This window comes from Cynocephalus volans, chromosome 5, assembly GCF_027409185.1.
Source record: "Cynocephalus volans isolate mCynVol1 chromosome 5, mCynVol1.pri, whole genome shotgun sequence".
Taxonomy (NCBI): domain Eukaryota; kingdom Metazoa; phylum Chordata; class Mammalia; order Dermoptera; family Cynocephalidae; genus Cynocephalus; species Cynocephalus volans.
The window spans coordinates 39,258,217-39,271,995 of record NC_084464.1 but is presented as its reverse complement, the minus strand read 5'-3'; the positions used below and the strand labels follow the sequence as shown (position 1 = coordinate 39,271,995).

At 38.0% G+C, this 13,779-nt stretch overlaps 2 protein-coding genes and 2 non-coding genes across 4 annotated transcripts in view; 2 read left to right on the top strand and 2 right to left on the bottom strand.

Annotated features, from left to right (window-relative positions):
- The window catches only part of LOC134377918 (histone H4), a 734,914-nt gene that overhangs the window by 303,582 nt on the left and 417,553 nt on the right, over positions 1-13,779 (bottom strand). The window lies entirely within an intron of this gene.
- LOC134377893 (zinc finger protein 184) overlaps positions 1-13,779 on the top strand; it is a 944,311-nt gene that overhangs the window by 851,006 nt on the left and 79,526 nt on the right. The window lies entirely within an intron of this gene.
- Positions 8,317-8,388, top strand: TRNAQ-CUG (transfer RNA glutamine (anticodon CUG)). The gene has a single exon. It is a non-coding gene; the product is annotated as a tRNA-Gln (tRNA).
- Positions 10,906-10,987, bottom strand: TRNAS-UGA (transfer RNA serine (anticodon UGA)). Its single transcript has one exon. It is a non-coding gene; the product is annotated as a tRNA-Ser (tRNA).

The following is a 13,779-nucleotide window of genomic DNA, read 5'->3' as shown; positions in this document are numbered from 1 at the left end:
ATCAGGAAGTAGCCAGCAACTTCATTTATTGGTAGTGGAGAAATCCCCGTTAGTGAACTAAAATGAATGATAGAGCCAGGCTCTGGCATTTTTACTTGGATTGGCAAGTACAGATCAGGATCAGTGTTAATTGAGGGGGCTCTGGAATCCAGTTCCAGGAAGTATTCTAGATTTTTTCCACCTCTTGTGATTTAATGTTTATGGGCCTCAGTTTTCTGTTTTGTAAAATGAGTCTGTTGTGAGGAGACTACAAGTGAATACAGCAAAACCCTTGGAAGTGTGGAATGCAGTATCCACTTGAAAAACAGGACCTGATATTAATCATTTCTGCAAACTAACAAAACCAATCTTGAATCTGTTAACTAGTTAATTATTTTTAAACAATCTTCTGTGATTTTTTTTTTTTTAAGATGACTGGTAAGGGGATCTTAACCCTTGACTTGGTGTTGTCAGCCCCATGCTCACCCAGTGAGCTAACTGGCCATCCCTATATGGGATCCGAACCTGTGGCCTTGGTGTTATCAGCACCACCCTCTCCCGAGTGAGCCACAGGCTGGCCCATCTTCTGTGATATTTGAGAAAATCTGAGTTCACAACTACATTTGGAAGTCCTGGGTTCAAATACATGTTCACTATGTAGGCTTGGGAGAAATTATTCTTCAGTTTCTTCATCTGTAAAATGGTATGAATAATATCTACCTACCTTATAGAGGGATTTAGCTCAAATGCTGGTGGTACTCAATAAAATATATCTCTCAAAATTTTTCTTTTTTGTTTTGTTGCTGTTGTTGTTATTTTAAGAATTCCGGATCCCTTGAATCAACATTATCTAGGAGAGCAGACTTCAGCCTCTCCCACCCAACTGTCACAGCACAGGACAATTGAATTTGACTTAATGGTCAGTGTTGCAAATGTCCCTGATTAGAGCTGGCACTGAATAAAGGACAGGGCTAACTTCTGTGATTTATGCCTATTTTGAGGTAAAATCCAGCCAAACTCTTATTGACACTGAGACCTAAAACTGATGAGATTTTCAGGCTCAAAAATCTCCAGAGATGGGAGAAAGGGGAGTATTTGAATCAGAGGAAAGGGATGGTGGGTGCATGTCAAAGACAGTACACCTTTGGTAAGCAAAGTGAGATTAATTCCCTGGGAGAAACCAAGAAACTGCCTGCCACCTTCAGCAATATAATTGTAGTCAGAAGGGTTCAAATTCCTTTGGGAAAACCTCAAAGGATTTTAATTTTTTAAACCACCCTGCAGATCCAATCCACAATATGTTAACTCTTATGAAAGTGTGTGATAGGCGTGCCTTTTTCCACTTGGGCTAAGGTGAGGTAACAGTGAGCGTGACTGATGTCTGGAGTGTGAATCGTCTGCAAACATTATGTTTGGCAACAAAGACTTCCTGGCTCATCCAAGGCCTCTCGCCAGTAGATTAATGAACTCATCGCTAGCAAGTCGAGAAGCGGTCAGGACTGTGACATTTGACCTCCCTTGGATCATGGAGTTTATTCTCAAGCCATTTGTCTCTGAGGACGGGTCGGTTCATGTCTAAATCACGGACCCGCCAAAGGTGAGCTGGAGCTGAGTCACCTTTAGGCAGCCTCAGACAAACAAATGCTAGTGGGAGAGGGAACAGGAATGAAGGTGATTTGGAAGAAAAGGCTCACCTGCGTGTACTCTCGCAACTGACTACATAACCAGTGACTAGTCAGATGGCATTAAACTGGGTTGCTCTTTGCCTGGCTCAAATGACTACTCAAAATCACACAGGAGTGGGAAAAGTTGGCTGAGTCGGTAGGGAGATAACCAGATCCCTTCCTAACTGAAAAGGAGGATTCCGGGACTGTCTCCAACAGGCTCAGAAAAACCTTCAATTCTCCGTTCCTTAGTGAAGGGTGCGACAACTTCAAAGAGGTCTGTCCCCGACAGAGGAAGCCCGCGGCCGCAGGAACCAGAAGAAAAGGCACAATCCCAGAGAACAAGTTTTGCAAGGAGCTGGACTTTAATGGAGGATATTCTGCTGCACCCAAAGCTGAAAGGACAGGTAGACACATGTAAATAGTAGACTAGATATGCTATATTAATAATAGGGTTGGTTCTGTGCTTAGACAGTACGTGGTTTACAGCTTCCTCTTAACGAGTATGGCAGGGGCACTATTATTTACACACTCTGGCTCCCAATTCTGGGAACAAAAGTGCCTGTTAGAACACAAACAAGTAGATCTGGTCAATTTTTTAGATTATAAGGGAAAAGTTTCCTCATGTTCTTATCTCAGAAACTTTTATTTGTGGTTAAATTTACCCCACTTCTGTTTTCCTCTGGTGTAACAAGGAACAATATTGTCACAAGATGTTATTTGTTCCTGACACCATAGCACTTAAATTTTTCAGTCCATTTAAAGCTTAATAACAATCAGTAATTGATTTTGTGAAACATTGCCCCAGAGAATTAATCTCAACTAGAGAAAAACATTTGAGTCACAAAAACAATTATGCTACTTTTATTGATAATAGTAGCAGAGTGGCAATAACATAGATGTCCAACAAGGGGGAATATTTAAATACTTTTTACTTCATCTGAATAAAGGAACCATTACAAAGCCACTAAAATGGAATTTGGAAAGCTCCTGAAAAATGTTTATGATATAATACTCAATCAAATTAATACAATACAAAATTGAGAAAGATAAAAGCAACCCCTAATATTTGGGAGCGGACCTAGTACTACCAGCTAGGCCTTGATGTTCTCCTGTTGAACAATTTAACCATGATGAATCAAGACAAAAACAAGACCATTCTGTAATTATGTCTGAACACAAACAAAAACACAAATATTGTTAAAACCATAAAAAAGACCAAAGCTCCCTTTATCTTGATGTTTATGAGTGCCTACAGCTTCTTCACTACTTACAGTTTTAGCACTGCTCTATGCTCTTTTTCCCTCTTTCTTGATAAGATCTAAGTTATCTAATCACAGAATTACTCCTGCTTTTAGACAGCATCTAATCTAGAACAAAGTCCTGCTTCTTTAAATTTTTTCCGAATCCTTTATTTGGAGCGGAGGCATTCAGTCAAACTTGGACGTAGGAGTGGGGATTTAATTAGTTATAAAACTTCCCTTCCAGTGCGTCGCTCGGAGTAGGGAGGATTCGAACCTGCTCAAGGAGAAACCCCAGTGCATTTCTAGCCCGTCGCCTTAACCACTCGGCCACGACTACAGCCCCAAGAGGCGGCTATTATCAAACTTTAAAACAAATTGTTCTGCTGGTATAACGTGATACATGTAAACACAAGATTCCTGCGTGGACAAAAGTGTGTTCAGCGAGTTGGGAAAAAAAAAAAAAAAAAACTCAGGTGAAATGAGGGTTTGGGAAGGGAGGTCAAACTCTCTCGGGCAATTCCCGATGTTTAGGAGCACAAAGATGAGCGTATTCAACACACAAACATCTTCGTTTTGAACAAACTTCAGATCAATTCGTCAACCAGCACTTGACTTCCTCAAGGACAAATTCTTCTCTGTGCTGGGTGCTGGAGTCCTAGAAACCGGAACCAAATTTACCTAGTTTTAAGCCTGGATGGGGCCAATCTACTTCTAGAATTTCCAGGATCCCAGCCTCCTGGTGCAACAATAGATAAATTTGGGGAGAATAAACAGGGTAATGCTGGAGTTTTTTCCCATTTGCTTGCTGCTCGTTTGTTTTCAGAGTCTTCAAATACTTGCCTCATGCGTTCTGTTTATGTTTTATAGTTCAGTGACAGAAAAAGAGTAAAACACACTTATTCCATCTCACCTGAAAATAGGAACTTGGGATGCTATTCAAAAAAAAATGATGATGAAGAAACCAAGATTTTTTGGAAATAAAGAATATTTATAGCAGAATAAAATTAATAGAAGATTTAGAAAATAAAGTTTAGAAAACTTTTTTTTTTTTAGAAAAACTCCAAAAAGGTGAAATGCAAGAGACCAGCTCCAGTCGAGTTGGGGGCCCTTGAAAAAGGGGTGAGGAGTCGGCGAAAATAACAAACACAGGTAGAGACCTCGGCCTTTGAAGCACGTTCTCACCCTGCGGGCTGTCAGAGCTGTCGCAGCCAAAGCAGCTAAAGCAGCTGAAGCAGCCTTCAGACTGAAAACAGCATTTTTATTTGTCACACAACATGGGGGGGGGGGGGGCGGTTAATATGGGCATTTTAACTACATAAACCTTTAAAATTATTAAACCAATAGTTAAAAGGAAACTTTTCTAAAAATTACGTCAGTTCTCATAAAATTAATAATCCACAAAGTTAAATAAAACTCGGTGGTCAGCCAGTTCTTTCTGGTGATTATATCTGTTGTGGTCGATTAACCCGTGACTCGCTGTTCTTGACGTTTTTCACCATTGTGTTTCTTTTCTTCTTGCCCTCGTATTAACCTTAACCTATTACTACCAGCAAGCATAAATTATATGTCTGACTCAAAATTGAGACGGCAGCGATTGCGGTTACAAAGTGTTAAACTAATCTTATATATATTTTTAACTTTCATTTAATGATTCTCATATTTCTATAGGCATGAACCTATTGTTCATTTGGAAAAGGAATAAAAGATATTTGAACAGCTTTATCATGCGTGTATTTAATATAACGGCTGTGTGGCCCAATGTAAAGTGTCAAAGTGTACAGCACCATCCCTCACAAAACCAGGTGCATTCAAAATTCCATCTATAATCTTTATCTTTAGGAGGGAAAGTTGTGCATTATATGTTTTTGTCCCAATATCTTACTAAGATGTTTTTATTTAACTTAGGACACCAATGAGTAACAGGGTTTTTACGCATTCTTTCTCATAAACTTAATTCTTCCTATAGTATCTTTTTCCATTAATTCCAACCATTCTCTGACCATTAATATAATCCCCTGTAAATGACGTTTGCCAACTTAAGTCATATTTAGGACGTCCCCTCGGAGGGTACCAAATTTTTCCTTTTCCCATTTTATAATCCATATAACCATTTACCCAGATGGTGGGAAAAGGATGGGGATTTCTATTGTTTATTAATTTCTTTGGTAAAAATAATTGCTCATGGCTACTCATAAGGTGTTTTTAAAACATCCGTTGGTGTAATAAATTGACTCAAAAGGGACAATTTGGAATTGTTCAATCTTCCCGGATCTTTTGTGGGATAATCTAATTTTATGACAACAACTGTTTGTGTGTCATTTTTTGCATCTTTTGGAAACTCAGGAAACTGCCACGCTGACCAAAACATCAAAAGAGAAAGCAAAAGCAGCACCACTATACCGAGGAAGAGATCTTTACAGTGAAAGCAAGTGCTGGTAGCTGTGGCCCTGCCAGCAGCTTTCCCTCTGGGGCCTTGCCAACTCGGAAAGGGCAGCCCAAGCTATTCTTTTCAAGACCCCGCCATGGCGTGGACCGCACCAGTGAAAAAACATCAAAAATAGAAAATAGTAGTGAAAAGGAATTTGAATAACCAATTCAGAAGATTCAATACCATCGGATTACTGGAAGTTCCAGCAGGAGACAAGAGAAAAATTGAAGGAGAATTTTGTCAAGAAATAGAAGGAAAAATTTTAGGGCCAAAGGACTTGAGGATACAGATGGAAAGGACTGCCTCTTTTGGCTAACGGTTTTAGTGTCAGTGTCAAGTTTAAAAAATATTTCCCTAGGTGAAATCACGAAGATATTTTCCTATGTTGTACTCTATAAGCTCTACTTATTCTTTGTTTTTTGTTTGTTTAGTTTTACAGTCAGATCTTCAATCAACCTGGAATTGGCTTTGTGGATAATGTGAAAGGGGTAAATTTAATCTTTTTCCTTGTAGATAGTTATTTTATCACTTTTTTTTCTTATAGATATTCACAGTTCATGCACAGACCATTCTCTCTCAATATTTCTGCAGTGCTCCCTTGCTCTTAAAGCAAAGGTATTAAGTGTAGGAATTTAAATCTAGATTCTATTTAGTGCCATTCTCTGTCCTTGGATGTGATATTTTCTTAATTATGTCTTCATAGTTGGTAAATTAAGTCTTCTAGCTTTGCTATCTTTCTTTAAGATAGCTTAGGCTACTTTGGCACTTTTCACTTTCATATTATTTTTAATTGATTCATTAACCTTCATGCAAAAACCTGATGGTATTGTTTCTAAAAATGCAGGGGAAATGGGGAGTTATTTATTAACGTGTACAGAGTTTCAGTTTGGAAAGACAAAAAAAAAAAAAAAGAAGCTTTGGAGATAGAATGTGGTGATGGTTGCACAATAATGCAAATGTACTTAATGCCACTGACTGTACACTTAAAAATAGTTAAAATGGTAAATTTAATATTATGTATATTTTATCACAATAAAATATCAAAAAATATAAATAGAGATTATCATTTGTTGACTTTGTTGATAATCTTCATTTTGTATTTATTTTCTATTGAATTAATTATCTGCCCTTTGCATCATCATTTTCTTCTCTAAAGTTTCTCTGGAAATAAATTAGAGATTAATTTCTAATTTTATGTAATAGATGCTTAAGTTATTACTTTTAAGCATTTATTTTATTTATTTAAAGGTGTGTATTTTTAGCTGCATAATACATGTCTTGATATGTACTATTTTTATTTTCACTTATTTCAAAATAGTTCCTAATTTTGATGATTTCTTTTTTAAACTATAAATTGCTTAGAAGGATATTTATCATTTTGCAAATAAATATGATTTTTTAATGTTTATGTTTTGATTTCTGGCATAATTTTATTGCTGTGAAATAATGGCATGTATCTAACCATGTTATGTTTTTGGAGCATTGTTTTGTGGCCTGGTAAAATGACAAATTTAGGATAATTCCATGTACGTTAGAAAAACGTTTGAATCCTGAAGTTGATATATGCACTGCTCTTTATATACGCATGTTATGTGAATTGCATTACCTCTTGTATTATTTTTCATTTGTGTGTTTTATTGGTTTTTCAAAGAAGTATATCATGCTAAAATATCCCACCATAATTGTGGTTTTATCTGTTTCTCTTTTTACTTTTGTCAATTCCTGGATTTTTTTTTCCATCTCTTAATCTTCCAGAAGCAAGAAATTCTGGATAATCCATGATTTATGTAACAGCTATGGCTTAGTGATAGATACCCGGTGCTACCTCCAAGTGAACAACTGTAACTAGAAAAGCCTAGGAGAAAAAAAAAACCAGATTTTAATTTAGAATATACATAAGAAATACTGTTACTTAGAAATACTTTTACATGTTTTTTTCCTCAAAGAAGTGAGGAAAATATAATTCAAATATAATTTCTCTCATTGGAAACTCTGGATAAGGATTGAAGAGAAGCTGCAGTATAGGTTCCAATCACCCTCTGTTTAAAAGTGAGCCTGGTCCCATCCACTCTGACTGACCTAGGGATGTCTGACTCTAGTCTTCCAAAACTGTGTCTTCAAGAACCCACATCACATAATCATTCTGAGAGGAGAGAGACACTGAGAACTGGTTTGACTAGAATTTCGGCTTCATGCATGGGTGCATGTTTGCCTTCTAATTTACAATGTTGAGGTTAATGAATCACGCGCCTCAATTTAAAGAGCGTGTTTCTTTCGCAGCTTTATGCTTAATTTCACTTGAGTGATTTTGTTTCTTAATAGTTATGATTAGATTACATGATATGAAGGAGAATCTAAAGGCAAGGATTCTTAGTCTGGGGCACCGATACTTCAATCATTCAGTAAATTCCCTCGAATCGACATATTAAAGCTTGTTTTCCTAGAGGCAACGGACCCGATAACTAAATAATCTGTTGAGAAAAATATCATATGGCTGAAATTGAGCAGAGTTGCAGATATAAAAGACATGAGCTCTCCAAAGCCTCATTTTCCCCGTGTGTATGGAAACTAAAAATGCCCACTTTATCCAGTTTTTATTATTTGTTTATTATTATCATTTTATGTTTATTCATTCGTTTGTTTGTTTGTTTGTTTATGTTGGCGGCTGGCCGGTAAGGGCACCTGAACTTCACCGAGTTTTTAAGCATTAGGTCACAGAATGAATACAAGGCGTTCAGTCCAGTTCTGTATAACGGCATAAGGATCATTCGTTTGATATTTCTTAATGAACAAAGCAAGGCCCCAAACCACCAACTTTCTGAGTTAATTGCGGGTGGTAAGGGGGACTTTATGAGTTAATGTAATTAAGAAAAAAAAGAAATAAAATCCCCCAGGGTTTTCTTCGAAAGGGTGTCTAAGAATTCCCCCTGTAAACTAAATGTTTTCAGTAGAATTCCTATAACCTGTCATGATTAATAATGGGGACTGCACCCTCACAAAGGGTTCCATGGTGTAATGGTTAGCACTCTGGACTCTGAATCCAGCGATCCGAGTTCAAGTCTCGGTGGAACCTGGGTAACATTTTCTGCCTCTGCCTGTTACTTCCCCAAGGAAAATAGTCTTACTTAAACAACCAAATCCATTTTGCGCCTGCTGAGTTCCTCTCCTGTGAGTAATTCCTGCAAATCCCAACATATAGGCACCTGGCCGAGGATGCGGGGATAGAATTCTACTCTGGTATAATGCAGTTTATTTTACGGGGAAGAAAAGAAGCATCAGAAGTGAATACAGAAAGAAAATGACAAAAACCCTGTTCTTTGCTGCGATAGGAAACAAAGTCTAATAAGCAATTGTCAACTCACGTAAGTTTATTTTTTGTGTATATCAAAAAGATTGTTTGAAATTGTTAAATATTTCAAACATGGAAAGTATTTCTAATGTTATTGGAGGATATACCATTAATAGCATGACCTCTATTCCTTTTAAATGCTGCATAATACTTTCTGTTGTGAATACTTTCTTTGACACAAAATAATCTCAGCTGAATTTAACATCTAATAATCTAGTTCTTGACTCACGTTATGTTTTCTTAGGTTTGTTTTAGGTGTTTCTTCACCCTCTCACAACATTGATATTACTCTAGAGAAGGCTGCTTCCCATCTTTCTTCTGTACAAGAACTAAACTCATAAGCCTCTGAATCCATTATTTGTTTCTTCCAATCATTTGTGAAACCCATAGAAACACTTTCCTCCCCTGAACATGATGAAGGAAGTAGAAAGTGCTGATAAAGAATCTGCTCGGGGGTCTCTATGCAGGAGAATTGAGGTATTAATTCCCCCTAATGAAAAATTTGGGCAAATTTGTGTCTCTCTGCTTTGTAGAGTTTTAAAAATCTCGCTTTCTTCATATGCGTAGCGTAACTACAATCTCTCCCCATCTCTGGGGCCAAGATAGTCTTTTACCTTTCTCTCAAATCGGTCTTGGATTCTGCATCCAAATCCTTTTGTTTGAAAATGTGCTCTGGTGTTCAAGGGCTGAAAAGGTCTACTGTGTTGGGAAGCTCTTTATAAACTGTGAAGAAACTCCCCGTTCAAAGCCAGGCAACCCCCATAGACTAATGAGTGGTACTCTCTGCATCGAAGGTAATCAAGCACCCCGTGGGTGGCAATATTCTACCCCAGGCTAAAGTTAGCAGCTTTAACCTCACCATATTATGGCCTAATCACCACGGAGGATAATGCCAGAAGAGGGAACCAACTCAATGATGGAGGTAGGTGGTGGCATTAATCGCCACCACAGTCAGATGCAGAGTGGGACAGCAGTTGTGTACAAGGGCCTTGGAGCCAAAATCAAGAGATGTTCAGGTTTCGATCTGCTGCTCTCTAGCTTTCAGACTTTTTTTTTTTAACCTCTGTGGAAGTTCTTGTCTGTAAAATGAACGTGTTGTGAGGTCCTAGAAATTATAAGACATGTAAAGCCTTTAAAACAGTGGTGTATAGTAAGTGCTTAATAAATAGGATCTGCTGTGTGTTATTTTTGGACACTAACCAATCTAATCCTGAATTTACTAACAACCTGGTAATTTTTAGGGGTGTCCCTGTAGAATTTATGAAACCTGAGCTCACAACCCTATCCAGAAGTCCTCAGTTTAAATACCGTTTCAATATGCGACATTGAGCAGTTTCTTCATGTGTAAAATAGACATTAAAATATGTTGTTCGTGCTTAACTCATATCTTGGAACATCTTAAGTGTTCAAAGAAAAATATCTTTCAGCGTTACTACTAGTATTAGTCCGTTTCTGTTGCTTATAATGAAATACATGGAACTGGATGATTTATGAAGAAAACCAAAGTTATTGCTTACAGTTTCAGCAAGTCCAAAGTCCAGGGAACACAGATGGTGAAGGCTTTCTTTGGTGATGACTTCAATGACGGCAGGGTATCACACTGCAAGATGGTGGAGCAGAGAGAGAGACAGACTCTCCTCTCCTTTTAAAGCCCTCAGAACCATGCCCCTGACCACCATTTTTAATCCATTCACCACAGCAGGGTCCTACTATCTACTCACCTCTTCGAGGCTCCACCTTTCAATTACCATAATAGTATTTCTCACCTTCTTAACAGTCACAGTGGGGACCAAGTTTCTAATACATAAAACTTGGTGGACACAATTCAAGCTTCAATGAGTTTTGGGGGACATAATTCAATCCACTACACTACTTTTTAGTAAATCCTGACATCCCTTGAGTTGACAGTAGTTATGATGGTACCATGGTGATACTAGATCAGAAGAGGTCGTAGTCTGATACGACGTTATGTCAGAATGGTTTCAGACTGTGATCTGAGGAATTTAAGGAAGTAAAGGAAATTGCCCTCCGTAGCTCCTGCCAATTTTAAAGTAAACGCAACAGAAAGTCAGGATGGTAGTTGGCACTGAGGAAGTAGTCTCCATTGATTGGCGAAAGAGGATGTTATCTGAACCTGCGGGTGGAGGACTGCGTTGGAGAGGAGCAATTGGAGTGCAGGGACCTGGTTTTCGGTTTGTTATTAGAAAAACCGAAAAGTCACGCGATGTCCCTGGTAAAACCCGTAGTCGGCAGGATTCGAACCTGCGTGGGGAAACCCCAACGGATTTCAAGTCCATCACCTTAACCACTCGGCCACGACTACCTCTGTACAGTGGAGGTGAAGGGCTAACGTACACTAATAGTAGGTGGAAGTAGTGGATTAAGCGATAAAGAATTTCAGAGTTCTGACCGGGCCTGTTCTTCAGAATGAAAGAGCTCGTCCAGAGCAAACAAAAGACCAGCGAATAGTGTTGCAATTCAGTAAAGGAGTCCTAGACGAACGACTCAAACTTGCCGGGCGCTGGATCAACTAGCCGCTGATAGCAGCAGACACGCACGTTCACACCTAATTCTCAGGAACCGGCAGAGGGAATCTTGAGGCGACAATCAGCTCTCAGCAACCTCAAGCTTGTAAATGCCAATGGGAGAAAGAACAGGAATGAATGGAACTTGCGGGAATGAGGATCATTTGCGTTTACGTACAAGAGTTAAAATCTGAATCAAGAATCTCTTCAGTGGCATGAAACTGACTTGTCCTTCCAAAGGAACGCTTAAAACGGGACTGGAAAAAGAGTGCGGGTTGAGAGTCAGAGAAGAGGGAACAAGTTTATGTCCTAACTGGAAGAGATGATGCTGGGTCGGTCTCCGACCCCTTCCGGGAAGTTTGCTCCAGTCGGTGCTGGTGGTGGGCACTAGACCATTCCCAAGACATGAAAGCCACACGAGCCCGGGAAAAGGAAGAAACTTAGAATACAGCTTTTCCAAGGATCTTGACTCAGCAAGACAACATCTCTGTCCCACCCAACACAGAAAAGAGCAAAAAAAAAAAAAAAAAAAAAAAAAAACCACGTAAATATCAGATAATTCTAGCTAAATTAATAGGGTTGATTCTTGCGTCGGAGACTAAGTGGTTTATTAATAGGGTGGCATAACGGTGGGGAGACTTGGATCCGATTTGTTTTTTGCGGAAATGTCAGGAATTATGAAAATAAAAGTAGGTCGCTGGTGCATAAATTAGTATATTTAGGCAGATTTTCAGATACAGAGGGAAATTCACGTCTATGATTGAGGCCGGCGAAGTCTCTCTGATAGTGAAAGCTGTTCCACATCTATTTTCCTTTAGGATGAAGAGAATAATGTTCCCTTCACTGCATTCTTGCAGATATTATTTGGTCTTACTACTATGGCACTTGCTATATATCCTTATTTAGGCTTATAAAATGTTTATAACTTTGACACAGTAAATTCATTTTGAAGTTCATTGTCCTTGAGGCAGTCTTTTCAAAGTATTGTTCTCGACCAGAAGGGTGAGCACCACGTGGAAACTTAGGAGAAATGAGAATTCTCAGATCTACAGAATCAGGAACTGGGGTGGTGGGGGTTGAGGGGGTTATCCAGCAGTCTGTTTTAACGAGCCATCCAGGTAGTTCTGATACCCACTGAAGTTTGAGAACTACTTTCCTGGGGAAATAATCTTAACCAAAAGAAAACATGTACTGCACAAAAATCTTTATTTTAATTTCTAATTGTCATAGTGAAAAACAGACATTATAAATAAATATTTAATTTTTTTCTCCACCTCCCTAATAGATCATTACAAAGCCAGTGAAAAGGGTATGTTGAAAGATTGTAATTGCTCTGGGAAAATGTTTATGATACAATCTTCATTGATTAGAGCAAGATGAAATAAGCATGACCACATCAATGCAAAATTTTTGCTTGAGAAATCCTAGGGTTTGAGAGGAAATACTTCAAAATGTTACCAGTGCTGTTTTCTGGATTGTGGGATCATGGACTTATTTTTGTTTGTTTACTACAGGCTGAAGTAATCATTAGTATCTAAGTTTTATAAGTCAATTAGGAAAACCATGTATTTTATTGATTAATTGGTTATTTATCGATATTGTTCAGGCATTAACAATTGCCTCAAGTGGTCTTTGGACTAACTATCTTGTTCAATGCACTCCACAGTGAATGAATGCATTCATCTTGAACTTGTTTCTCAAATAATCAATGCTAGGTATGAAGATTTCTCCCCTCCTTCTTGTCTGTTGACCTTTAACTAGGCTTTAAAAATTTGGGGGTGGGGGAGAATATTGGGATAGAGAAAGGTTTTATGAATCTTTTATATTTTATAACATAAATTTTCACCATTTTAAGATTTGGAGAACTGTTCTGTTTGAGTTCTGCTTCACATTATACTGCGTATTTATGCAGAAAAAGAAAGTTTATAAACAGGTGGTTTGCCTTTTAAATCAAATGGTTGTGAGTTTTCTAAAAGACTGCCAATGATTAAAAAACAACATGTTAGAAATGTTCTGAATCTATGAAGGTACTTCAAAAATTCATTGAAAGATTTGTGTTATTGTTCAATTTTATTTTTCCATGAACTTTTTGAAGTACCCTCATATTTATTCAGAGATTGAATGATCCATTCTTACTGTTCATGTCTCCAGCCATCAGTGATTGCACAGTTGATCTATGTGGATACAGGTAAAATAAAATTATTTTATCTTGAATTGTACTTAATTTTCAGAAGAAATATAAGATTTTTCTGACCCATATCTAAATGAAACCAAAAGCTGTTTTTAAAAAAACTTTTGGGAATTCAAGTTGAACTTTATGAAACAACCTAGACCATTTTTTCTACTTTCTCAAGATGTATCAATTGCCTTGAATTTCACCTGTAACCTGTTAAGAATTTTGCTTTTTCATAGAATGGTGCCTAGAGGTGAGTGTTCCCACCCCCAAAAAACTTGACCCCCACTGACACAGTGTTAAGAGGGTCAGAAATCCTAATATGGTAATTGAAAAGTGGGGCCTTGAAGAGGTGATTAGATTGTAGGACTGTACCATAGTGATGGATTAATAATGGTGGTCAGGAACGTAGTTCTA